Here is a 27,831-nt window from a genome sequence, read left to right as displayed (position 1 = left end):
ACATATTGTTCAAAGAAGTCAAAGAAAACTGTAAAATAGATTTTAAAATCTGCATAGCAGGGACAAATGGGTGCTCATTTCCTTTTCTTGCTGCACAGTGATTTTCTTACAAATTCTCTCTTCATTTAAATGGAAAAAGTAGCTCAAAATGGGGTTGGAGGGGAATAGGACACAATTCCAAGACTGAGAAGGAAAAATTGACAAGAAGACAACCAAAATCTGACTTTTTAAAAACCCTCGTTTGCTGACACAATAAACTGTGACATTTCAAGCTGAATGAGTGAATGCTTATCCAACCCATAATACAAAGCATTCCCTGAACACAAATAATGAATCAGTCAAAGAACAGGAATTATATTCAAAGTCATATATCCCTAACATTCAGTTCTCAATGTGGCAGGACATTATTATTATTATTAGGAAGTACATTCAGTTATGTAATCTTCCCATACATGCAATGTTAAATTCATATACAAATTTACAGCTGAAGATATTCTTTGTTTTGTACTGAAGTAGCAGCTGAGGGAGATTTTCAAAATACAGATGCGTTACCCAAACTCTCTTTTCATAGTATATTTTGATATGATAATAGAATCTGCACTTTGGAATTCTCATTTAGGATTCCAGCCAGCTCCCCAACTATATGTTTGGCTTCTCAGTGTTGTGTTTACCTACACCAAACAATCAGAATTTCTTTCCATTTACACATGTTAAGTCCTCAAAAAGATGTTTGGATTGTGGTATGTTCTGATACAGATTTGGTTACATAACAATTCCTACTGGGAGAATGAATTTATTATTACCATATAGACTATGGTATAATTGCGAAATTACCTTCAGATTCCAGGGATCTATACAAATTATCACATGTACAACTGACCAAGCTGATCAGCCATACTGTAGTGATACAGACACAGGAACAAAATCCTGTGGCAGAGGAAGATACCAACTGTCAGTCCTTCAAAATAGACCAAGTCAGAAAACAGACTCCACAAGACTGTTTCTCTGTGATTTTTTTTTCAACTGTTACCTTGCTTCTCCAAGGTCATTCCCTTGGCTCTCCACACCACTCTCTACTCATACCACTATCAATACTATTACAAGACTCAACAACTTCCCACAGCCTTATAGATATATACTTCTTTTCTCATCCTCCATTCTGGTAGATGCCATCATTTGTCAGAAACATGCACGTTACTATCTATCCAATGTCCACCTAAAAGACTAATGAACCCAAATCTAACACAAAAATAGCAACAAGCTGAAACATTTTAACTCCCAAGGAAATTCTATCTGTCACATTAAAGAAGCTACAAAGCCTAAGTAGATCAAAAAAGGAGAACTGAAATTTGTCAGAAGAACACTATATCTTGTGGATTAAATATAGATTATGGTTTCTGTCAAAGACTAGGGAATCTCAGCAAATCTTCCCTGGAGAATCTGTGAGGGAACTATGTTCAATCTTGCCCAGGCAAAATCTATATAGTAGGTAATTATATGAAGGTTACTAAGCAGCTGGCTGAAAAGCTTTCTCAAATAAAATGCCAAAATGGCTTGGTGAACAGGATGAATGAGCATGAACATCCATTTTGAAAAGGGAAATCTCAAAGTCATTGGTTTATTAATGCAACTGCAGAATTATACCTCCAGTTTGACAGAGAAAACCAGGTGATAGCCCAGTATGGACTACCAGAGTCATTCAGCACCAATTGTACCCACCTGGAGGAAGATACAAGAATAACCCTGAAGCTGTTTCAAAGCATGCATGCATGCATATATATATACACACACATACACTGTATATATTGTATATACACACACAAACATATATTCAGCCAGAGCTTATGGGCAAGCAGCTGTGCCTTCTATAGGACACTGTCCTGCCTCCCATAGAATGTCTACGTTGGGAATATATAGAACATGTAAGAAACTAACCTGTGTATGATTTAAATTTGAAGACACCCTCTTGAACCTAATGGCAACTCCATAAAGGAACTGACAGGTTACCTTCGTGTTGAAAATGTTAATAACAGCGGGAGTATATGGGCCTTTTTAGTATTAAAGCAAAGAGAAGATGTGTAACTGAAGCTTTCTAGGAAGCATAATTCTACTCTTAGAACATGAAAGGGAGTAACAAAACAAAACACTCAAGTACAGGAAGTTTTTAACCTGGTCTTTGATTTCATCACCCAGTAACCATCTATAGGAAGTAAATTTCTCATAGACTAAAATCAAGAGGATAGCTATATCACCTGCATTCATCAAAGCACAGATTTTCCTCCTGCCATGTTTTGCCAAATGTTCATCAGGCTCTTTAAGAAACTTTCCAGATTATTCAAACATAAACTGAATAAAGAGGCAGCATCCTTGCCCTCCTTCCTAGGGCTGAGAGGAAGTGACTACCCCAAGGTCACCCAGCTGGCTTTGTGCCTAAGGCGGAATTAGAACTCAAGGTCTCCCTGTTTTCAGCCTGATGCCTTAACCTGGGGATATTTTCAGTCAACTATCCTGCACTGTCACATCCAATTTGAAGGGGGTTATCCCTGTTCGGGGCCTTAATAAGTAAACCATGTCTTCTGTCAATAGGTACATTCTACCATTTCTGCTTTAACTTATCCCTAGGAATAGAATTAAAGCTGCCTTCAGATCCATTCTCCTTAAGGTTTACCCTTTAAGGTTCCTGAATATTTTTTATAGGGTGGGAAAATACCAGATAACAATGTAAGACTGGGCATTTTTCTCTGAAAGCTGTTCTGGAGTCTGTGAGTACCTCTCACATTCCAAGAAAGAATTCAACCTATTACGTAGAGATCTTACATACAACTTTTCCATGATGGACAGCAAACTAATTGTCTTGTAGTTTCCTGGGTCACTGCCTTTATCCAAGCCATTCCAGTACAGCTGGGCACAACAGCTGAAACAGTTTTTTTTGCAAAGTGTATTGCACAAGCAAAGCACCACTCCTCAGAGAGGAGCATTCAGGTACTTCAAAGAAGGAAGGAAGGAAGGAAAGGGATAGTGCAGATTCAAAGGCTTTCTCCTACTATATGTGCAGGATCAACTGCTTTGTCACATAGGCAGGTCCAGCAGAAATGTTGACTGTGTCATGTCTACAGATGTTCAGAGAGCTTTCAGTGAAGCCATGCTGAGCCTTACAGAGAACACAGTTGCTTTAACACTTCAAGAAGGGATGCTTTGCTTGTACAATGTCATTTGTAAAATATCCTTTTCTAATGCTTTGCACAACCATGCTTTGCACAACCATACTTCTTAGTACATTTATGTTAGCTAGTTATTCAGTACTAAAATATCCATGTCAAATGTTACAGCTGTTTCATGTTTGGTTATTTCCAAAGCAATCTCACATTCTTATTTCCTTTTACTATTTTCCCATCCCATTTTCTCTGCCTTTAAACCATACTGTGACACAAACAGTATATACCTTGTTAGGACTATAAATCTTATATGAAAAAGGAATTTCTGATCTTTCAGGGGGCCATAAAGATTTGTGATTAATTTTTGCTGCATAGAATTGATAAACACACATGCCACTACCTTATTAATGACAACCATCTAAGCAGTTCTGTTTCTATATCTCCTTGCCCTTAAAGCACAGCCTCGCTATTTCCATCCACCCTTTTTCCATCCCTTTTCTCCCATTCCTCCTACAACAGTAAGTGTTAAGATGTTTAAGGTACCACAAGACATTTTTAATGACACAGAACATTATCAAATCTTAAGTAAAATGTTATAAATAATATCCTTGTTAATAGCTTCTCATTTACTTCTTCATCAGTAAAACATACTGTGTAATGCTGTATTTGGTTTCTTAAGACAAGCAGTCTCAGAATATCATTACATTGGTACACTAAACAGATACTAAAGTAGACACTAAACACATAATGATCCAGACAAATGAATCCAGCTGAGATTATTTGTAGTCACATGAAGTAAATACAGGACAGCATTCTCACCAAAAATGACTTGAGAAAGAAGACATGAAAACTCCTTTGTCCCTTATTAACTTTCCTTTTTCTAGTTTGTTATTTTTCTTAATAATAGAAACATGCTTCTCCAATCACACCTTTTCTTTTTTTAAAAAAGGCAAACTGTTATCCAACTATAGTTTTAAAGCATCTTTAAACAACATCCAGATTTGTTGAACTACAATTACAGGTGTGAATTCCTGATAAATTTAGGATGATCTCATTAAAAAAAAAAAGCCTTCTTTGAATTTCAAGATAATTGCTTTCTTATATTTCACCTTTCCAATTTTGGTTTCAGATCTTTTATCCATTGTATGAAAAGTTTCTTAACCACCTTTTCATTAGCAACGTATTGTACACATCTGCTCCTGGAAGTGGACAATCTCACTATGGAAATTTTCAAGTTTTATCAACATTCTTTTTGCTTCCTTCAGAATTCCGTAGATCTTTTGTTCAGTAGAATGTTCCACATTCCCCTTGAACTTCTGACCAGACTTAGATCTGCTTAATCTCAATAAAGTTGCTATGTTTTAGACACGATCTCAGAGTAGTTTGGAGCTTGGCAACCTTGGGAACAATTGAAAGAATAGGTTTTTTTTCATCAAATCATATAAAAAGCATAAAGTATTAAAATATAATCTTGAAATAGTACCAGAATCTGTGTTCAAGCAAAAAGAAACTCTCCATGAGGTTTGGGTGTTTTGTTTTGTTTTTTAATATATTGAAGCCGATCATGGATTTGAAGAATTGGCAAGTGTTATATTCTATGGCTATGCAGTGATCTGGATTTGAAGGGGTAAGTTGTTTTAAGTGTGTGGGAGTTTTGGCAACTTCTTAAAGCACCTTCAGCTTTTTCTGGGCTCTTACAGCTCCTGCCACATGATCTCAGGGAAAAGGGTTTTATTTATACAGCTTGGTTGACATACAAAGAGCACTGACTATTGCTACTTGTGTGCTAACACACACTCTGAATCACCTTTCCACTTCAAATGTGAATTGGTGCATAACCCATTTATTTTCAAACAAATTTCAATTGCCTTTATATGAGAATAAAAATCTTAAAATAGGTAGCAAACTATGTTCTATGATTACTTTTTTGACAACTGAAATAGATTGAGGACTTAAGTTTATATTCCCCATTTTATCTAATGTTATTCACTATTGATTAAAAATATATAGCACAATCTTTGTAGATTTCCTAATCTATACATCTTTTAACATCATTCATGCACTGGTGGCTATATAAAACTATAATCTGATTCCATGCAGCTTTATTGGGAAAACACTGATTAGATATCATTTGAATAGAATCTACTGTGATGACTGGAGTAATATCTTGGAGTAAATTACATGAAATTCATATGATCTTGGGCATATGAAGAAGCAGACAGGATTCTCTCTGGTATCAGTACTTGTGAGCTAGACCTATGTTTTTTTTTTATTCCCTTGGATAGTAGGGCAAGGACTATGAGGAGATGGACTTGAGAGATAAATGCTTCTTTAACATAGGATGAGATACCACTGACTTTGAAAAAAGCAGCAGTATTCCATCCTTGAAGAAGCTATTTTTCAATCTGGCATAACAGACAACTAGTGCCCAGGTCCAAACTTTCCTTTTGAGAAAGACTGTGGACAAAGTACTTCTCTTTCAGTCAGGATTCAGGCATAGACATAGGATGGAAACACCATTTTTGATCTGGTGGATGGCCTCCATCAAGACCTAGAGGATGGGAAATTTTCAATGCTATCATCCATGGTATCCTGCTGGACCATTTATGGGTACTGGGAGTTCAGCACACCATTTTGCAATTGGTCCATTCCTTAATGACCAGTTTCCACATGGATGGGTGGCTCTGTGGTCAAGTCAATGGTTACTCCTACCTGGTATGCCCAAGACTAGCACTTTCACCACTGTTCTTTAATAACTGTATGAAGCTGCTGGGACAGATCATCCATCAGCTCTGGATGAGGTATAATTAGTATGCTAATAACACTGAGCTGTATATCACCACTCCAGACCAAGCTGGAGATACTATACATGTCCTAAATCAGTGTTTGGAAGCTGTGAAAGTTTGGATGGGTTTTTGATTTTTTTGTTTTTCCAGAAATATCTTGGTTCAAAAACAATTCCAGTGTTACCTCTAGGGTTAGGTGGGGTTGCCTTCTTCCTGAAGGACCAAGTCTGGTTTCTGCTGGTAGAAGTCATGGCCAGGGAACCAGTTCAAACTGATATGTCAGCTTACCTAGATCATGAAGCTTTGGTAACAGTAATTCATGCACTCATCATCAGCAACATATTCTATATAGTGCCATCTTTGAAAACAATTTGGAAGCTATAGTTGGTAGAAAATGTAGCAATCAGGATGCTAGTTAGAGACAGCCATTATGTGAACACCTAATCTATAATCATTTGATAGGTTACCAAAAGGTATCCAATGCAAGGTGCTGTTTTTGACCTATGAAGCCCTATATGGCTTGCCTCCAGGATGGCTCAAGGGCCATTTCCTCCAAGTAGAATGTGTCAGCTCATATGAAGGGGATGTTTATGGTCTCACATCTGTGAGAAATCAGGAAGACATGAACCCAAAGGCAATCATTCTCTGTAATGGCTCTAATGCTATAACACAACTTGGCTACAAAGATACACCTGACACCTTCTCTATTGGTCTTCCACAAAGCAATAAAGATAGTATTATTTGAATGGACATTCAGATATCCCTGATTGTTCAGGGATATCTTTCTGATTGGACAGACATGTTTATTTTTTAATCTACATTGTTTTTGATGGATTTTAATTGCTATTATAAACCTCCAGGAATCATTTGTGCTGGATGATACATATTACCCAAAAGGTTACTGTGGAATTGAGAAATAAATACAGGCAATAAAATCTGGTGCAAACTGGCAAGGGTTTGCCAGGATAAGTAAGGAAATTAGCTTGGATGCTAAGGAATTGGTTGCACAGGTTGGTAACTGGAAGAGGTCAGAAGTAGAAGAAATAGGATCCTCAGAAATATAAAGGTAAACAGAGGTAGAAATTAAGGATAACAGTAAGAGGGTTCTTGTTAGAGAGTTTGCAGACAGTGAGGAAAACCAGAATTAGGGACCTTCATGACGGATGGGGTTCTGCCTTAAAGAGAAGCAAAAATGAAACTGAAAAGAGTTCGGAAGAGATAAAAAGCTGCAATGTTGTGGATGGATATACAGGCATAGACAGGGAGACAGACTGTTCAAAGTATTTATTGCAGTTGTAGATCTTTCAGAAAAGTAACATAAAGCAGGGCACAAGAAATCTTTGAAAACTCTTAAGGCATGAGAGCTTTGAGTTTAAATGTATGGAGAGACAAATCTCAAGTTCAGGAAGATCCAAGAATAGTCTATTTTCAGTCCTAAGTAATCCAACTATAGCACATAGAATCACAGGTAGGAAAGGTATCTATTTTCAGTCCTAAGTAATCCAACTATAGCACATAGAATCACAGGTAGGACTGCCCCAAAGAGCCAGTCACTAAAGCCATCCCTTTTATATAGCTGTGATTATCAGCTTGACTAATTGTCTGAGTCACACTTCTTTATTTCATGTAGATAATTTCCTTTGCTCTTCTTTTTTAAATTTGTGATGTGTTGCTGGGCTCAAGGTCCTGCCTAGCCCAAGCTCTGGAACAGTTGATTCAGCCTGCACTTCTGTTTCCTCAGGTGTGTTCTCTTCAGTTAATTTCTTTGGTGCAAGCTCAGACAGATCAAGCTCTTCAGCTTCTGATATGAGGTTTCAGACTGATCCCTAACACATGCGTAGTAGGAGAAAGGAGATGAGCAGAAGTTTATCCTGGAGGCATGTCTAGGAAAATGAGGAAGTGGAAAAGGCTAGGCTAGATAGTGACAACCTAAGGAGATAAAGGGAATAAAAGACGAAGTATCAAAAGAAGAGAGTCAGAAAGAGCAAAAGCTAACAAGGAGAAAGGCAGTCAACAAAGGAGAAGGGCAGGGGAGGGCGATGTATAGGATTTCAGAATATTGATTGGCAGCTCAGCAGAGAGAGAGAGAGAGAGAGGCTGGCAAGTTTTGCTGGTGAGGAATTTGCCTAGCAGATCAGCTGGAGTGGAAGATTTGAGGTTTGAAGAGCTGAAATTGATTAGATTCATAAAGGGCAGGATGGAGAAGGTCTAATCCAAAAGGACAGATTACACAGACAGGAAAAAGAGAGGGAGACAAAATTCACCAAATACTTTTGCAGCAAAAATTGGGATTGCAAAAGCTGTCTATTGCTGTTAGCCCCGCTAGGTAGACCAGACCAGGAAATCAATTCCACAGGAAGGCTAAACTACTTTTATTGAGATTGGCTATAACAACAGAATCTTTCAAGTCCTATTCTTCTCTACCTCCTTTTCCTCCTTCAGTGAATTAGGAATGTGTCTGCCTTAGCTGTTTCCTAATGTTATCTTGTTCTGTACTTTAAAAATGTTTCAACCCTTTTGCTTAGGCATCAGATTTTTCATATTTCCATCATTCATGTCATCTTCTCTACTCTTTAGAGTTGCATAGTAAAGGTAAAGGTTTCCCTTGATGTAAAGTCCAGTCGTGTCCAACTCTAGGGGGCGGTGCTCATCTCCGTTTCTAAGCCTTGGAGCCGGCGTTGTCCCTAGGGACACTTCCTGGTCATGTGGCCAGCATGACGACTCGGAACGCCGTTACCTTCCCGCCGAAGCAGTACCAATTAATCTACTCACATTTGCATGTTTTCGAACTGCTTGGTGAGTTGCATAAGCACTATTAATTTCTTGGCAAGTTCTCTCTGAAGAATTCCCAATGAGTTCAACAGCTTGGTGTTGTTTAAAGTTATTCGCATACCCATGTGATGCTTGGGTCATCCTCACAGCACTCTTGCCCTGGCTCTGAGATGATCTGCCTTCCAGCCATTAAGGACATGTTCTCATGCTGGAGCCTTCAAATTGGCACCAGCCTGATACTGAGGCAGGCTGAAATTTGACCAAAGTGATCCAGAAGGAAGCTAGTGTTTTTTTAATGGAAAATAGTATAATCTATGCAAACATTTGTGTGGAGGAGGCAACTGAAGGACATAGCAACCAGCAGGTCTAAAAGTGGTCCACTACAGGACTTATCTCACTGTGGTTCTATGTGCTTTTATGTCCATTTCTTCTTTAATTTCTGGAGAGAACAAAGGCTCACCTGGCAGTCACACTTCTATTTTGTTTTTTGTTTGGTTCTGGCAGAAATACCAACTTCCCAAAAGGTATTCCATGAAGTCATTACTCCCACTGGCAAATCTCTGCCATCTCCCAGCACAACAATCCCTGCCCTTAACTCTGCACTTGCTGAAGAGCACTGCTGTTACCCAAAAGCAAAGGCCAGGTAAGGATTGCTGTGGTCAGAGGCAGTGAGTGATTTGATGGGGGCAGGGGTCTAGGTAAGCAGCATAGAATGGGAATGGCCCCTTCCCTATCCTTCACTTCCCCAAAAGTAGCAGCAGAAACCATTGCCCTGATCTCAGGTGAGGGCCGCAGTTTCGCTGGACTTGTTTGCAAGGTGTAATAAAAAAGATCTATGGTACCAACAGTTTTCTGCATCCATTACAAGGGTGGAATAAAAGTGTGTGATCAGCGATGTGGCAAGGAGCCCATGAACTGTGTATCTGTATGGTTGTTTCTTTTGTAATGCAAGTAAGTTGCTCTTGGCATATATTTTATTATTGGTTCCCCCAGGAAGATTGGGGGAGAAGCTATTATTAACCAATCAGGGATTTAGTAAGGCAGCAAAATCCTTGCCCAAACCATAACCTAGAACATTCTATGCCTGTTTTAAGTAGATGGATTTGTTTGGCCTACTCTAGCTGCAGGCTGCTGCTGCTGTTGTTTTTAATCCTTGCAGGATAATCTTTTTTACACTTGGAAGAGTTCTGCTTTGCTGCTCTTCCACTTGAGGAGGGATAAGCAATATGGGCTTTATTTTATTCAGGGGCACAGACAAAAAAGGAAAGCTACCTTAAGAAATGGTTCCTTATTTACTGCAGAGATAATAGATGAGAAGAAAAGCACAAAATACATGGAGGACTTTTGTTTTGTTTTGCTTTTAGAAAGAAAAACTAGGTTTTAATTGTGAATAGTAAATCTGAAAGAGATTTGAGAGACTGTCTCAATTCTGCAAAGTGAAGTGTGATACACAAATGGCTAATCTTGTCTTCCAAGCTGGAGAAAGGAGAGAGCTGGCTGAATGTTCTCAACAGAAACCAGTCAGCCTTGACCCTAGAAAGAGGTTTCATTCCTCCTGAAATTCCATTTTTGGCTTCATTTCCTGATTTAAGCATATTCCGCAGAAGATCTGATAGCGCTTCTACATACTTATAACAATATGTACTGAGTAGACTCTTCAAGTGATTGAGAAACCTGCACATCACAAATAGTGTTTATTATTTGCAGATTTAACATGCATAGAAATTGTATTCAAATATTCAATTAAATATAGAGTTAGTTCAGACCAGGGTTTCTCAACCAGGGTTCCATGGAGCCCTAGAGGTCCATGAGAGGACACTAGGAGTTCCCTGGGAGATCACTATTTATTTTAAAAATTATTTCAAATTTGGGCAACTTCACATTAAAGATATACGTTTCATTCTTTATTTTTAGTTTAAGAACACTGTTAATGCATATATACAGGCCTACACATGAAACGAATATAATAATTTTGTAACTTCTGGCCTATATTTGGGCCTGAATGTGCAGGGGTTCCCCGAGGCTTGAAAAATATTTCAAGGGTTCCTCCAGGGTCAAAAGGTTGAGAAAGGCTGGTCCAGACAATGGATGCCCTATGGCTAAGAAGAAAGCCAGTTGAGTTTAGCCTATGTATACAAAAAAAGTATAGAAAAATTTGTGCAGCAATAGCTGTGCTTCCTAGCAGGCATGGAAGTAAGGCAGGAATTGGTATGGTGGAAAATGGGAGAGGTTGCCACATAGGAGCATCATCTTTGTGGAATACCTTCCATGAGTTCCATATTGCTACTGCAGCCAAAAAGAAAAAGGAAGCTTTGGCTGTCACACGAGACTTAGCCAAAGAAAATAGAATGGTAGCATGGAAACAATATATAATTATCACATGCATAAGTCTGTGTGATAAGCCTGCAATCACCATGGTTTTGGTGCTGGCTGGTAATACGTATCCGCATCCATGCTAACTCTGGAGGAGGCACTGGGAAGAAAGAGTAGCCCAGACAAATTCCCAGTTCCAAATCTGTACTTTGATTTATTGATAATGTTCTGGGAATAGGATGCTTAGTTCTCACAGGACATAGTTCCCATAGGCAGGCATGGAGTTGGCAAAAAAGGGGAAATCTTAAAAACACCCAGGATAACAAGATTGGGAAGATTCTTGGGAGAAGCAATGTCATGAGTAAGGATGGCGAGCAGGGGGCTCCCATCCAGACTGTTAAGCGCATGTGTAGCACTGAGGAATTAGGTAGCCATTCAAAGAGACACAGATCGGGACCACCTTAACCTCTGGGGTTTATATGGCGGGGTTTTTCCCACGCTTCTTCAGTTTGTTAGGATTCCTGTTATGTACAAGCAATAAAACATTAGAGACCAGTTGTAATGATTGCCTATTCCAATAAAAGGAGTCTCATCAGTAGTTACTAGAGAAAACTAATTTATTGAATGAATAGTATGCAAAGTACGAAGAAAGCTGAGAATGAGCAAAAGCGTGCCAATTACAAACTTAAAAAGCCTTGCTCCCGTTGCGAACCCTCCCCTCAGGCTAGCATAGCAACCACCCACCCCAGATGCTAGCAACCGTTAGAATCGGCCTGAGAAAGTAACCTTGAACAGCAGAGATAACCCAAACATACATTCCAGAAGATCACAAGTCAGCACAAAGGAAATTTACCAGCGTGGCCAGGCAGGCACGCAACTGCAGATATGACATGTGAAACGTTACGAGGAACCATAAACATCGGAACGGGAACATGACACCAGTTCCTTGTCTCAGCGTGTTTCCTGGCAGTTAGGACAAGCATTGCAGTAATCTGGCTGGCAGCTAAAGGTGCTATACTGGATAACATGGATTAGTCAGTTCCAGTGGTTATTGAAGATAGGCTGTTGGGCTGTTTTTATCCAGAATGAAGCTTGTTGTTAAAGCTAAAATGGACTGAGCACTCTACACTAAGGATTTATGGGATGTTGGATGAGACCTCAAGAAGAGTCACTGAAGCATTCAAGGACATGATCCAGAGGAGAAGACTGCTGAAGAGGAAAAGTATCATGGGACGCTCTTCTGGGTCAATGGGCCAGAAGGCTGGAACAACAGAAGATCAAAGGTTTACTTGTCTGAAGTTCGGTTGCCAACCCCAGGTTTCCTGTCAGCTCTGCAGATTATGAGGAATGCTAAGGTGTCTATTTTGTAACCTCTCTCCTTAAACCTAGATAGGTAAATATCAGCAGCCCTAGTAATTAGTGACATAGAGAGTGCTTATATGCAAGATATTAGGCTCATACTGTATCAGGATGTGTTACAATATGATTACTACTTTGCCGTTAGGAAGAAAGGCTAGTTTTGCAAATGGGTAAAGCACAGATTGCTTTGTTATACTATGCTTGGTTAGAAAAGGGTGCAAACTGCTCACACAGAAGAATACAAACTAACTACAGTAGTAGTACTGAAGCTGGAACAGTGAAAAGTGCTTGTACACTCTGATAAGGCTTGAGTGATATCTGAACTGCTTCTTTCGGTGGCGGGGGGAATCACTGGAACTTCCATGGCCTTTCCTGTTTCAGTCAGATCATGGAACCCATGAGAATTCCCTGTCACAGAACCGACTTAAATATAGATGGGTAGGCATTCTTTCCTTACTAATGTTTTAGTAATAACCTAAACGATGTGGTCTGATATTCTGAAGCAAATTCATGTAGAGATGTGAAGGTATAGATTGAATTATAATGAAAGGCTAAAATGTATGCCAAAAGTAAGAAATGGTGCCAGTTAAACTGTCGTGGGTGCATATGAAGATTCATAGTTTTGTTACAGATGCTTGTAACAAGACAAGAAAATGCAGAGCTATTTGCAAGTAGGTGTAGAGTATGAAACAAGGAGTCTCCAGCAGATTGAATGGAAGGAAAAAGTAATGTTGATTATATTATCTGGAATGAAATTAAAGTAAAGGAATGCTATACCAGCCAGAGTCCCCCTGTTGAGGGGGAAGATGGGCGGTGATAGAAATTTGAATTTGAATAATAAATACAGTATAAGGAGAATGATACTGATATTTCAAAGAATGCTATTCATTTCTAAGGGGAAAAATGATGAAAAGGAACTCAACTGTTCTGGTAAGGCTGCAGGTGTAGATCATGTAATTAGAGAAATGTAAAAATATGGATGTTGGTTGCTTATGGAGTGGCCCTATAATTTATTTAATGTGTGTACAGAGCATCAGTGCCTGCTGATTGGTAGAATGCTGTTATTGTTCACTGGTACAAAGAAAAAGGTAACATGAGTAATTTTAAAGAAATTAATCTTTTGATGGAACACCATGGAAAAGAAGGTGTTATTAGGTATGGGAGGTCTCCTGAAGAGAAGTCGGAGTTTTTGAGGGAGACAGTTGGGCTGTTCAATTTTTTTAAGAAAAAAGCTCTGTGTAAGGGTTTAAGAATATTTACTTTGATTGCTTTTAGGATTTCACTGAATTCATTTATCTTTAATGATTTGGATTAAGATTATTAAGGTATAATAAAAATAATAAATGTCTGGTTTTGGGTTTCATATGATTAAGATTATTAAAACTGTTGTATTATCAAGTACAATGGCAGACAATTTATATGTTTTTTAGTTTGATCTTTATTATAATAGAGAAAAATGTATAGAATAGTAGTAGGAAGGAAATAAATAAATAAATGTTATCTTTGTGGGGTAAGTTGATTAGGAAGTTTATATTTTTTCTATTCTTTTAATATAAGGGGAGGGAGCAACTGTATTGAGTGATTTTTATAATGTGCCAATGGAATGATTTATAAAAATAATGTGATTTTGGTTTAATATAGAGTAAGGGATTGATTATGGAATATTGTATATCCTTACTGTTAAATGTCAGAAGTCACCTCTGTTTGTAATTTTGAAAATTTTTCTCTTGTGTTTCCACATTTTTTAGCTTTTTTTAGTTCATTTTCTTTTCTTTGCAGTTTTTTGTTTTTCTGTAGCTTTTATCTTTGCTTCTAACTTAAAAAAATTCTTACATAAAAAAAGAACTAATTATTATTTTGAAGTTGGATAAGGGTTTAAGAATATTGCTGAGTGAATATGACTGAATTTAAGAGTTAGTGACCAATATGAAAGAAGAACGTTGAAGTTGTTTGATCATATAGAGGAAATTAATATGGATTGACTCACAAAACAAATATATGATGGAAGAGTCAATGTGCAATGAAAAAGTAAAAGTGAGTAAATTGTAATTGGATGGAGTTAAGATGATTCTCAAAAGTAGATAAGTGAGACACTTGAAGAACAGAAGACAATGTATAAAATGTTACATGGACTTGGTGGAAGCAAGGATGGTTTGTAAGGATAGAAAGGCATTTAGAGATATAGCGAATGGTGGTGGCATTAAATACTTTTTGCTATGGTTCATTGTCATTTTCTTTTTTCTTGCCTTTAATTTTTTTTGCTTACTCTTTCCTACATGGTCATTTTTAAAAAAGTTTCATAAGTGAAATTTATAATTTCAATCTGCCCCCCCATCACATTGGTCTTGTACAGCTACATTGACATACTAACACCATATCAATCCTTTTAACAAAAAGTATAATTCCACTCATTTTCATTTTCTTCATCTATTTCCTCCTTTCAGCTATCTTAAAAATTCATCTTCTGCAACCCAATAGACTAAATAGAAATTTTAAGAATACATTTTGGCCTCTAGGACCTATTTTGTTCTTAACTATATAATCTTACCTAAACTACATCTTTGCTGAACATTTTTAAAAAATAAGCATGTGTTTTATTATATCTTCTTTTCCTCCTTTTGTGCTACATTTTTCTCACAAATCATTTAGAAATCATGGGCAGTATTATCACACAGGAAAGAAAACCACACAGACATCTGTTAATATAAATAATAAGCTACAGCCTCTGCCCTTGAGCTTGTAGTAATTGTTGATAGATATCACCAGAAGTACGTAGGAGAAGTGTGGGAAAAGAAACATGTAGGACAGAAGGCAAACCTTCAAACAATCCTGGCAGGAAAAACATTCTAAAAAGCAACCACACTTAGCAGAAACTTCAATTTGCCCCAAAGGTTAAATGCAGTCATCTCACAACTTCATATTTAGGAATAAATTGAAGTAGAAAATCTAATAGGGTAAGATTCTGATAATTAGAGCCTAATGGTGTAATCGAAAAAGTCCCTACTGGCCACATAGGTCACCACTCATGAATAAGATGGAGGAAAGTGAGTTACCAAAAGTGCCTGTACAATGAATATGGTTAAGGAAAGAAGTAGAGCCCATTATGAGAGCCAGTTTGGTGTAGTGGTAAAGGCATCAGGATGAAACTGGAGACTCTGAATTCTAGTCCTGCCTTAGGCAGGAAGCCAGCTGGCTGACCTTGGGCCAGTCCCTCTCAGCCCTAGGAAGCAGGCAATGGCAACCCACTTCTGAAAAACCTTCCCAAGTTTTCTGCAGGGACTTGTCCAGGCTGTCTCCGAGAATCAGACATGATTGAATGAAAAAAAAAAAAAAGCCCATTATACCACAGATGAGAAGGGGGGGGGGGGACCTTAACCAAGCCAATGTTTCTTTCTCCCTAGTCTTATCCAGTAAAGCATTCTTGAAATAAAATACAGAAGTAGATCAAAATCGTCAGCAAGACAAATCCATGTCCTTGAGTAAGGTATTCCAAACTCTCATCCTCTGATATGTACTTGTATCAGGAAAAGGAAGGAGAAACATTAGTAGAAATGAAAACCAAACAGCTCTTTTAGAATGTGCAATTCATATTTCAATATAGGAAGCTTAAAATTGCATAGATGTTGTAGAATCATTGTTTTGTTACATTACCATTATTGTTTCTTGGCTCTAAATATAAAGGTCATAGTACAGTCACTGTTGCTATACATTAATAGTTTGCATATACTTCTTTTTGAGAGTAGCAAGTATACCTAAAGTATCTAAATATCATGATATATTGCTACAGACCAGATTTTGCTAATATCAGGAAAATAACAAAGTTCAATGAATGTACATTTAAAAGAGGGTGCTAGAACTCCTAAAGAGTTTTATACTGGTGCTTATTATTATATTTACATTACATATAAACCATGTGATGCCAGAACTGCAATAAAGTTACATCAGTATCACCAGCAAACAAACCAGATTAAATGTAGCAATATTGTACATTGTTATACAATGCTACAGCTTTTTCTCTACAGCTTTTTCTCTAAAGTGATTTATTTTTGTCCTGTGTATTTTAAGCAAGATAACAATTAAAGGAAATGTTACATATTAAAAGAGGAAAGCATGCTGACAAAATAAAAACAGATTACAAAATGAAAGCATTTTATGAGAGGAGGTTAGATACCATGAAGATGGAGTAAAGTCCATCTTTACTGAATAACAAACTCATTAAAGATGTACACTTATGCTAAATCTCAGTGAAGGTCCTAATTGTTTGGAACTTTTCCAGCTACACTACTTCAGGGCTTTTTAACTGGAGACACTGGGTTCCTTCATGTAGAATTCCTTCTGCAGAGATATTTATCCCCTTTTAGGGTTTGGTCCACACAAAAAAATATTAACAACCTTTATTAGTGACTGGTTTCTTCCTTATTCGTATATCTTTGGGGTAACAAAAAATGGGTAGGACTTCTCAAATGCAATAAGTATATGAACTTTATCAGTCTGCTAAAGCAGGTACAGTATTCTTATTAATTCCCAAGCAGGCTGTGTTTGGGCATCAGACTGTGTTTGATCTTCAGAATTCTTTAAAATGCCACTAGATGTCAGCAAAAAGAAACAGAAAACTGTTGCCTGCCATCTAACGATCTTCCCAATTTTTGCAGTCCAGATACAATAGCCCTATTTTGAATCCTAAGATATCCATCACCAATGCTTTAAAACCTTGGGTATCAAATGTATTAGATTGTGCTTATACCTGGTTATTGCCAGCAGTTCTACAGTTTTGTTTTCAATGAAATTGCTTCACTGAATTCAATATTCTATAGAATATAATAGAGCCATTTTCTTCAGCATCAATCCATCCTTTTTAACTGTAAATAAAATCATCTTACTAAGCATCCAAATTTGTTACATTTCATTAGTTTTGCAACTGCCTTACTAGCTATAAATGTATAAAGTAGGACCTTTCAAGAGCCACATTAAAAAAAAAAGAGCTTGTGTTGCTTCACCCCTTGTTATTATGTTCCAATGAGTGACCTTGTATCCAAGACATTGAGAATAAGATGGGTACCACTTGAGCAAGAATGTCAGCCTATTACCATAGAAAGCACATTAATGACTGTAAGCCGCCCAGAGTCACTTGTTGAGAGGGGCACCTATAGAAATTAAATAAATAGTGTAAATAAATGTGGTTACCACTACTGCAAAAAAGACCTCTACTGCAGCATCTAATTAAGTCTATATTTTCCTTAAGTGCAACCTAAGAGAAGCTCACACAAAACTAGATCATTTATTAAAAGATTTCCTTAATATTTATATGATTTGTCATGAATGAAAAGCTGTATACTTGCAAAAGCTGTATATTGCAAGAGACTAAGTAGAAAATTAGCAACACTAGCAGGGTAAAGGAACAGTAAGATGTGGTAAATGTTACTGATTTGTCAAAAATGCTACATATATCCAAGGTCAGTTTTGTGGCCTGGCAAGTAATGCCAGTAAGAGCCTGATAGAGAGCAGCTCTTCTTCAGTAGCAGCTGTGTGTAGAACTCTGTAATTTGGAATAGTTGTAGGGGCACATACAATGGAAGGGGTGAAATATTTCATATTTATATACAATATATAAATATTAAGGCAAAAGCAGAACAGAAGGCAATGAAAAAACACTGCACTATACAGTATTTTCCCAGGAAAACCATAAATGTTTTTAAAAAGTACAGTAACATCAGAAGAACAAATACAATTGAGATGGCATAGAAAAAAAGATATGCAAGGCTGAAATTAATTATATTGTTTTCCTACAGTCAAGGCATTAACAATATCTTCTTTGGGAAAGTAACACTTTAGGATACTATTTGTTTTAATTATTAAAATTAATTTTAATTAGTCTACTAAAACACAGTCCAGGTGATTAGACTTACATTGGCTAACAGCTGCTTCAACTGTTTTTAATTTTTAAAATTTTATATTATTATCACTTCAGACTTTTTAGAAACAGTTTGAAAATGTTGACTCTTAGCCACCTTGGGAAAAGTTATGATGGACAGCATGTAAATTCTATAAATATGTAACAATAGAAAATACACTGCATAGCCAAATTGTGTCATTTGTATCTACTGCATGTACAGGTAATCCTCAGGTTATGACAGCAATTGGGACCAGGATTGCTGTCGCTAAGCGATGTGGTCATAAAGTGTGACATTACATGACTGCATAACTCACCAATGACAATCTCAGCAGTCCTGGTTGCTGTTGTAATCCAAGCATGTGCAGGTCGTTAAGCAGGAAGCAGCAGGAGTCCCAGGTAAGGAGTGCAGGGGTGCAGCGGGGGGTGGGGGGGATATCCTGGGAGGCAGGGAAGGAGGCCATGGCTTGGCATGAGTGCAGGGAAGCCAGGGAAAGGAGGCTGCAGCTCCACACAAGTGCAGGGAGGTAGGGGAGGCCTTACTGGAGCAACTTGCAACCTTCCCTGTGGCTTCCCTATTGACTTTGCTTGTGGGAAGCCAGTAGGGAAGGTTGCAAATGGTGATCACGTGACCACAGAGCCATCATAACCCAAATATGTTAATTAATCCAGGGCAATGTATTTCTACAGAACGCTCAGTATTACCTCAACACCTTGGAAAATTCTAGAGCATATCATTAAATGATTGATCTATAAGCAGTTTGAATATAATTCAGTAAGTATCAAAAGATAGCCTAGATTTGCTAAGATCAAATCTTGCCAGACTAGCTTCATCTTAGTACTTTTATCAGGTTCTTTAGTAGACTATGGGAATGCTATAGACATAATATAGCTTGTATTCAGAAAAGACTTGTACAAAATACCACGCAATGGATTAGCAATCTTAAGTGTGGGCCAATGGCATGACAATTAAGCAGATACATAACTGTCTTGAAAATCATACACAAAAAATACTCATCAAGGGTTCCTCATCAGATTGGAGTGAGCTTACAAATGGGAAGCTACATCCTGGACTGCAAATTTTATTAATAATTTAGATAATAGGTGGAGGAAATATTTATCAAATATACAGATGAAAAAATTGGATAGAATTCCTAATACCGTCGAAGACAAAAATACAATTCAAAATGATCTTGATAGATTTCATTCTGTTAATTTCAATTTATATCTAACCTAGCAGAAACAAATGCAATAACTGAAACAAGAATGGTCAGGAAACTAGGAACTAAATCCTATAAAATAAGACTGAAGTGTTTAACCTTGGGGAAAAAATACTAAGGGAGGATAGGATAACATTATTTAAATACATAGAAAGATATTACATAAAGGGCCAGATCTGTTTTCTATCATTACAGAGTGCAGGACACAAAATAAATTTAAATTATTAGAAGCCGGATTGTGAGTGAATGCTAGAATAATTTCCTGACAGTAAGAGCAGTTTAAAAGTGGAAGCAATTACCCCAGGAATTGGTGGACTTCCTTTCACTAAATGTGTTCAAGAGGAAACTAGTTAGCCATCTGCCAGACATGCTTTAATTTGGATTCCTGCAGTGAGTAGAAGATTAAACTCTTATGATTTTATGAATTTAGGAGCTGGGTGGGGGTGGGGTAGGGAAGGAACAGTCCATATTTTACACAAAACTCTTGTCCAGATTGTATCTTGGTTATGCAATAAGGTTAGCAGAGGAGCTAATCAGGATTTATAGTGCATAAACCAACATTGTTGGTTCAGCTATGGTTAGCTAGGTTTTTTTGGGTCACAGCTTCCTAATGTAGGGTTTATATATAGCCAATGGCATACTATAAGTGCTGAAATTTAACACATCTTAAACTTGCTTGTGTAATGTGCACTGAGCTCTTATCAATGCTGGGTAGCATATGCTTACATTTCCCCTCCCATTTAAATTAATAGGTAAGACATTAATGTATTTATTACTCAATGTCAAAGCAGGTACAGGTAGTCCTTGCTTACTAACCACACGTTCAGTGACCATTTGAAGTTGTGACAATGCTGAATGAGGGGTATTTACAACCAGTCCTTGAAGTTCCAGCAGTGGAGGTACCCACATGGTCATGTGATCACAATTCGGGTACTTGGCAACCAGCTCACGCTTACAACAGTTGCAGCGCCCCGCAGTCATGTGATCAACATTTATGACCTTCCCTGCCAGCCTCCACAAGCAAAGTCAATGGGGAAGCTGGCAGGGAAGGTCACAAGTTACTCTGGTAAGTCCCCCTCCCCCCGCCTTCTTGCACACACCATGCCCTCCTTCCCTGAGCCTCCCTGTGCTCGCATGCACCAGAGCCCTCCTTCCCTGGACCTCCCTGCACTTGTACGCATGCACCCCTGCACACAGCACCCACCCTCCCCAAATGCCTCCACCCCCGGCAACACCCCCATGCTCTTTACCTGGAACTCCTGCTACTTCCTGCTTAATGACCCATGCATCTTGGGGTTACGATGGCAACCAGGACCACCTGGATTGCTGTCACTAAGCAATGCAGTCACATGATGTCATGCTTTATGACTGCATCACTTAGCGATGGCAATCCTGGGCACAATTGCCATTGTAACTTGAGGACTACCTGTATGTCCATGGCCTTCAAGCATATCTGGTATGTGTGATTCACTTACAACTCAGCTTCTTTTAGCTGTTCTTACAATGTTTCATCATCAACTGAGCATTCTAACAGTGTATCAGAAGTGTTCTACTGTCATATTTATTATGTAGAATATTTATCTTACATCTTGCCATTAAATTGGGTTTTCCATCATATTCTGTAGCCTCTCAATCCTAGAACATAAGATTGCACCAAAATAAAGAATAAATAAGTAATTTAGTTGCTGATGATCTACAGAAGTATAGACATCTTATTGAATGGAAACCAGATATTTTCTTCCTATTAGCTCGAACATCATTTTCCACAAAATGATACTGATAGGAAATGTGGCTAACTTAGGGTATGATCAAAAGTTTAGCACTTTTTGAAAGACAAAGCAATTTAACGTATGTCTACATTTCTCCCGCTGAAATTACATTTTACTCAGTTTCATCTGGATCATAATTTTTCACCTGAAACAAATGCTTCTTGATACATTCAATACATATCCAATACCTAACTTAGAAAAGGGAATAACTTTTTTTAACATCTAAAATACATTATGCATTAATTAACATAATTCCTTTAGATATGTTTAAATTCCTTAGCATGTATTTAAGAGAGCACAGCTGCATTTTAAAGCATTTTGCTGCATTCAGTGTTCCAATCTGGTTTCAATAATTTAAGAATATATGAGCTAACAGTAACAGTAGCTCAAGACAAATCAACTTTTTCTAGTTGGTATTTTCTTTCTTAACAACAAACGTACAAGCTGATATTATAGAAACAACTGGATTTTCCGCACTGCAGCCTTCAGCTGCTTGCCTCCTGTGCATAAACCATCTGGAAATTAACTTGTTTAAGAAAGCTCTTCCCAGATTTCAACCCCTTCCTTCACTTTTGCCATGGTGATGGTTTAATGTTCGGTCTGACTCTTGTATACCATAGCCCAACTAGCGGACTCACCTGTTTCTTCACCTCTCCTGGACTGATACAACCCTCCCCACACACAAACCTTTTAATACCATTTTTTTAGAAGGGGAAAGTGGGCAAATCCTTGTCAATTTCAACTAGGCTAATAAAAAGGAAGTTCTATGTTACACTGTTCCATCACTAAACATGTTTTTTTTAAAAGTCCAGCTTTTCACTTTTCTACAGGTGAACTTTTTTTTTTTTTGAATGGCACTGGAGGCCAGTGACCAAAGGGGAGGGTTCGTTCCCACACAGGTTGAGGTAGCCAATTAGAGTGGAGGGTTTTGCTTACAAGGAATTGAAGCACAGCATACAAACTGGACACTGTGGATTGAGCTAGCACAAGATGGAAAACATTGGTTTTTGACACAGAGCTGCAAAACATGGACAGAATTAGCTGCTGGCTGGGATGAGTTAAGGACAAGATTATATGTTCTTGCCTCATGAAATGGCGTTCACATTGAGGTAGGCTGGAAATACGGATCTTCTTTAATACTTTTAAAGGTGCTATTACATACATTAGCAAAAGTAATGTAACACTAATCTGTAACATTTATTACATTTTGCTATATCCATGGGAAGTCAGCAGAAAGCAAAATAGCAATTATTTGTGCTCAGATGTATCCATAAATCTGCTGAACTCAAACAGCTGGCCACTAATTCAAACTAATTCAGTCTGATTAGTACACAAATGTAAATTAATCAACTTACTGACCAGGTCTACCTACTTTAGCAGTTAAACTTATTCAGAAGAAGAAGAGAAAGCCAGAGGATAGTTGTGCTAAAAATGTGATTTTGCTGTCCATTGTTGTATAATTACTTTCTTATAAATGAAATTGAGTACCATCATAAAGCCAACTTCACTATACCCTCAGGAGTGTTTGATCTTTGACATAATCTTACACTTACAGACTATGGTTAAAAACTGCAATAACCAAAATCAATAACTAGTGACTGTAATTTTAGCCAAATTTAACTAATGGATCATTGCACTTACTTCTAAACTAGAAGAGATGTTGAAGGCTACAATTCTAAGCACTCAATTAACAGAATGTAAATAATCACTGTTGACTTTAATGGATTTTTTAAAGTAAATAATAAAGTTATCTGTGCCCTTTTCTTTAAAAAAAGCTATAACCTTTTCTAGCTGCATCACTTTCTGTGAATCTTAAAACTATATGATATTAACAACTCAATTCACTGCACTAAATCTCAATACATTTAGGTTCCAATCAGTAATAAGCATGCAGTTACAGTTATAGTGTCAATCTGTAATAAGCATCAGATACATCTGCAAAGGCAGTTTTAGGGAGACATAAATTCCACAGTGGAGTTAATTCCATAAACAAATTTAAAAAATGGGAGATGATATATTAATTGTATAGCATTTTTTCTCTCTAGTCACCCTGGTTTAGTATTACATCAGACCTAGAAAGATCTGCTTTGCATGACCCACCTAAGACCTAAAAAATGAAGAGCTGCTTGCAGTTCTACAAGGCACATTTCAGCAGAATCCAAGTGAGCAATTGCATCAAAATCACTCTCCAAATACAGGCACATTTCCACCTTCCCCTGCAGTAGGCACTGCAATAAAGGAGACTGACAGGAAGCAAAGAGGTGGACACTTGTCCATGCTCACACTGAGCATAATGCAAGAGAGATGCACCAAAATGGAAGCTATCATGTAACTTCTCTGCTTTCTTACCTCCACCAACCCCAGCTCCAGCCCACCTCCCTCTTTTCTTCAGCCAAGGCTTCCAAAGCTGAAAAGAAAAGCTGGGTCAACAAGTCCTTCAAATCTCCCTGTGTCCCCTGCCCACATGTCTAAGCAGCGGTTGGACATCTTGAACTGCTTGTCATTTTCAGGCAGCTAAACTCACATGAGGGGAAGAAGAGGAGAACCCCTCTAACCTTTGCAGTTGTGTGCACCAGTCCAGTACTTCCAATATCCGAAACCAAGAGCAGGAGGAGAACCCAAATATTAAAGTATCTCCAGCGCAAAGCAAGCGTCCCAAAAGTCGACTGGTCAGATAAGAGAGCCGGTTGCTCCTTCTTTTATATTAGCATGGCAGCTGTCACAGGAAGGGGGCAGCTTTGAATTTTTCCTTTGGTCAGGGTCCTCCTTGGTTGCAAGCGCCTATAGGCTACCACCACTGAATAAGGGGAAAGTGGTGGCCGTAGGCGACCGTCTGCCTCAACCTGAGGCTGCTTCTTCCAACCCTTTCCGCACTCCTTGCAGTCTCCAGCTTCTGCTACTGCTGACACCTGGCCGGGACACCAGCCGGCCAATCAGAAAAAAGCGGTAGTTCCAGCGGGAGGGGAGAGTGATGGAGAACAAGGAACGAGTCGGAGAGCCCGCGTGCGCGTGCGCTAGCTTTCCAGCTTTGTCCAGCAAGCCGCGGGTTCTCGCTGTTTTTCCAAAAAGACGGGGATGGAAGAAAAGCGCGCACGCGCGAAACAACGTCCGCGTGCGCTAGAAATGACAGGCGACACCGCGCCCTCCCCCACGGCGCACACGTTGCAGCTGCTGCCAGACGGGAGGCGGGGGAGGGCGAGCTTCGTTTCGGAGCAAGGGAGATTCGGCTGTTGCCGGAGTTGGGAGGTGGGGGGGAGCTACCAAGTGTGTGCCGTATCCTTAAGCAGCGGAGGGAAAGGGCGGGGCTTTAAGTTAAAAGAGCCTTGGCTAGATTTGTATGCTCTGGAACGTGGAGAGTTCTTAAGATAGGGAGAAATATTCAACATGAGCAGAATACCACTTCCAAATCTCACAGAGCGAGCGAGCTACAACTAAGGTTTTACAAAAGGGTTTACTTTACAAGGGATCTGCATGCCGGACTGAGCCCCTGCATTTTCGTTTTCAAAAACTGAAGACAATAAAGATACGTGTCACAATAGTAGTAAGAAGTACTTTCTATGTCTCTATGCTGAACTACAGTTTATGGCTGTTAATCAATTTTATATCTGCAAAGTAGCCTGGGGACAAGTCACTACCAGATTTGGAGGTCAGCTTTTCCAAAAGAAAGGAAAGAGAGAGGCTGCTGTTTCTATTCTATAAAGACTTAGAGTAGCATCTATCTTTTCTTTTTAAACATTCCTGTGTGCGGCCAAAAGTATTGGTACCCTTTCACTTTTTCCCAAAGAATCCCAATTTACCCTGAAATAAGTTGAAACTGACACAAGTAAATGGCATTCAGCGTTCTTTATTCCATAGTCCATCCAGCAGACGCTTTGATTTTGATGTATGAGCTAACATATTTATATCTCTGAGATTATGTCACTATGTAGATATATTTACTATTTCAATCTCGAAAAATGTATGGTGGAAAAGCAGTATTTTAAGCACGAAGATATGGATTAGAATAACACCACCAAAACTTATTGAAGTTGAAAGGCTATTACTCTATCTAAATTTACATTTGGAAAAGAAAAGATTGAAGTGAAATTGACCATGGTAAAAGATTTAATATTGATTTCTTCAGTAAAGTCAGTTTTTTCCCCCAATGGCTGGTCTTCAGTCTCTTTCTGGATGTTTTTAATGATCATGGTTAATAAGGATCTAGATAACATATAGTGGTTCTCAAATTTCCAAGCACTTTGCCCTTTTCATTGCAATAAACTAAAAGTATTCATTACAAGTTGATAAGGTAAAGTTAACTTTCATTCTGCCATCATGAATTTCATTTTACCTTCATGAATTTAAACATGCTGCTTTATTACATGTCCTTTTGGGACAGCCTTTCACATATTAATCATTTTCAGTCCCAATCATCACCCAAATACTTCCCTTTTCTTCAGTCTTAATTATACCAATCTTATTAAAAGGAATGGCCTTCTAGACCACTTAGGACTTTCTTAGTACTCTGCTTTCTTTCCCAGAAATAAAAATGGCTTTTTATTTTTATCCCAGATAAATTTCTTTCCCAGATAAAAAAATCACAGGCTTCCTAGATACCCTATCAAAAAATTTGTAGAGAACTACTATAGTTCCCAATAATTGTAATAATTAAAAAAATGTGAATCACCACAATATACAGATTAGGATTTTTTCCTCTCAAACGTAGAAAGTAATACTACGGAACACGGGAAATTAGTTAATCTGTAAACCATTAGAGGATGGAACCTTTCTTAATAGACCAATGAGGTTTTAAACGACAAGAATTTGGAATAGATAAAGCAATTTTTTTCAGATTTTGTTCATATGAAAAAGTTGTATTTAGCCAGAGACTATTTAAGCTTGTTGTTAGAAAAGAAAGGGAAAAAAATGTTTCTATAGAAACACAGTGTGATGACCTCCCAATTAAAAGATACTGTAAAATAAGAAGAAAAAGAACAAACAAAAAAGACCTGTGGATTCTACTAATTCTGGTGGAGTTCAATAGGCTCATCATAGCTCTCAAACACATTTTAACTAACTATTCATAGAAGAAAATGCTGCTAATACTTGTTTTTATACTTTAAGTGATATAAATCTCCCTAAAATCTCCTTCTACCTACCATAGAAATTCAAATTCTTCAAGGAAAAATAGTAAAATATCCAAAGGTTCATCCCCAAATAGAAATAGTTAACAATCTTTGCCATATTAGATTTCATCTGACATCCATTGAAAGCATAAGGTCTACTTTGTTTCTGCAAGGAGAAACATTTCCCAATAAATAGTTGTAATTGTGGCTGATCCATCACTGGAATTATCTCTTGTATATACTTTAGGAATAGTTAAATAATACACCAAATTAAAAATGGAAAACAATGAGGTTGTTTATGTTTCTTGGCAATATTATCTCAAATGTTGACTCCAGCAATTCCAGAACCTTTAATTATAATCCTGACTCCATTGCACTAGATAGTATGCATACTTTTCAAGTCATTTTCCTCTTCTTGGGAACTTTTTAATTTTTTAATTTTTAATTTTTTTATTTTTTATCCCACCTTTATTATTTTTACAAATAACTCAAGGCAGGGAACATTCCTAAGGCTCCTTCCTCCTCCTATTTTCCCCACAATAGCAACCCTGTGAGGTGCGTTGGGCCGAGAGAGAGTGACTGGCCCAAGGTCACCCAGCCAGCTTTCATGCCTGAGGCGGGACTCGAACTCACCGTCTCCCGGTTTCTAGCCTGGAGCCTCAACCTCTAGACCAAACTGGCTCTCCTTATAATACCTTATGATACCAACCAGTTTAATTTGCCTTTCACATTTCACATTTGTTTAATCCATTCAACCTATTTTGTTTAAGTAAAAAATAAAAAACACTGTCAATCTAGTAATAGGAATATATTAATAATTAGAATTAGAATTAGAATACTTTATTGGCCAAGTATGATTAGATATACAAGGAATTTGACTTCGGTGCAAGAGCTCTCAATATATTTACATAACATCAAAAATAAACAATAGTAAAGTAATAATGTTATTTACTAAAACTATACAATCAAGAAAGAAAAAAAATGAAGGAAAATAATACTACAGCTATTAACTAACACACACTCATATTTAAAGGGAGAATTAAGGGACAATATACTGCATCTGTTGTCTAACATATATTCACATTTAACAGAGAGTTACCGGTCACATCTTAGCAGTCATGTCTTACCATACAGTATCAATCATTATATCATGCTACATTAATTAGGAGTTCAACAGAGCAATGGCACAAGGAAAAAAACTGTTTCAATGTCTAGATGTTTTGACATATGGTACTCTGTAGCACCGTCCTGATGGTAGAAGTTGAAACAGTTTATGTCCAGGATGTGAAGGGTCTGCAGCTATCTTCTCCACCCTCCACCTTGCAATATACAGATCTTCTATAGAAGGCAGGCGGATTGCAATAATTCTTTCTGCAGACTTAACTATCCGTTTAAGTCTATATTTGTCCTGCTCGGTTGCGGAACCAAACCAGGCAGTTATAGAGGAACAGATAATAGACTC

General features: G+C 37.9%; 1 protein-coding gene across 1 annotated transcript in view; it reads right to left on the bottom strand.

The window, feature by feature from the left end:
* The window catches only part of MYRIP (myosin VIIA and Rab interacting protein), a 118,489-nt gene extending 94,043 nt beyond the window's left edge, over positions 1-24,446 (bottom strand). Inside the window, exon 1 of the mRNA XM_063304134.1 lies at positions 23,820-24,446. The gene's annotated coding sequence lies outside the window, so the exon portion shown is untranslated. The remainder of the gene's footprint in view (positions 1-23,819) is intronic.
* Between the last annotated feature and the right edge of the window lie 3,385 nt (positions 24,447-27,831).

Source organism: Candoia aspera, chromosome 4, assembly GCF_035149785.1.
Source record: "Candoia aspera isolate rCanAsp1 chromosome 4, rCanAsp1.hap2, whole genome shotgun sequence".
Lineage (NCBI taxonomy): Eukaryota > Metazoa > Chordata > Lepidosauria > Squamata > Boidae > Candoia > Candoia aspera.
Note: the sequence above shows the minus strand (reverse complement) of the source record. Positions and strands in the feature narration are given on the sequence as shown.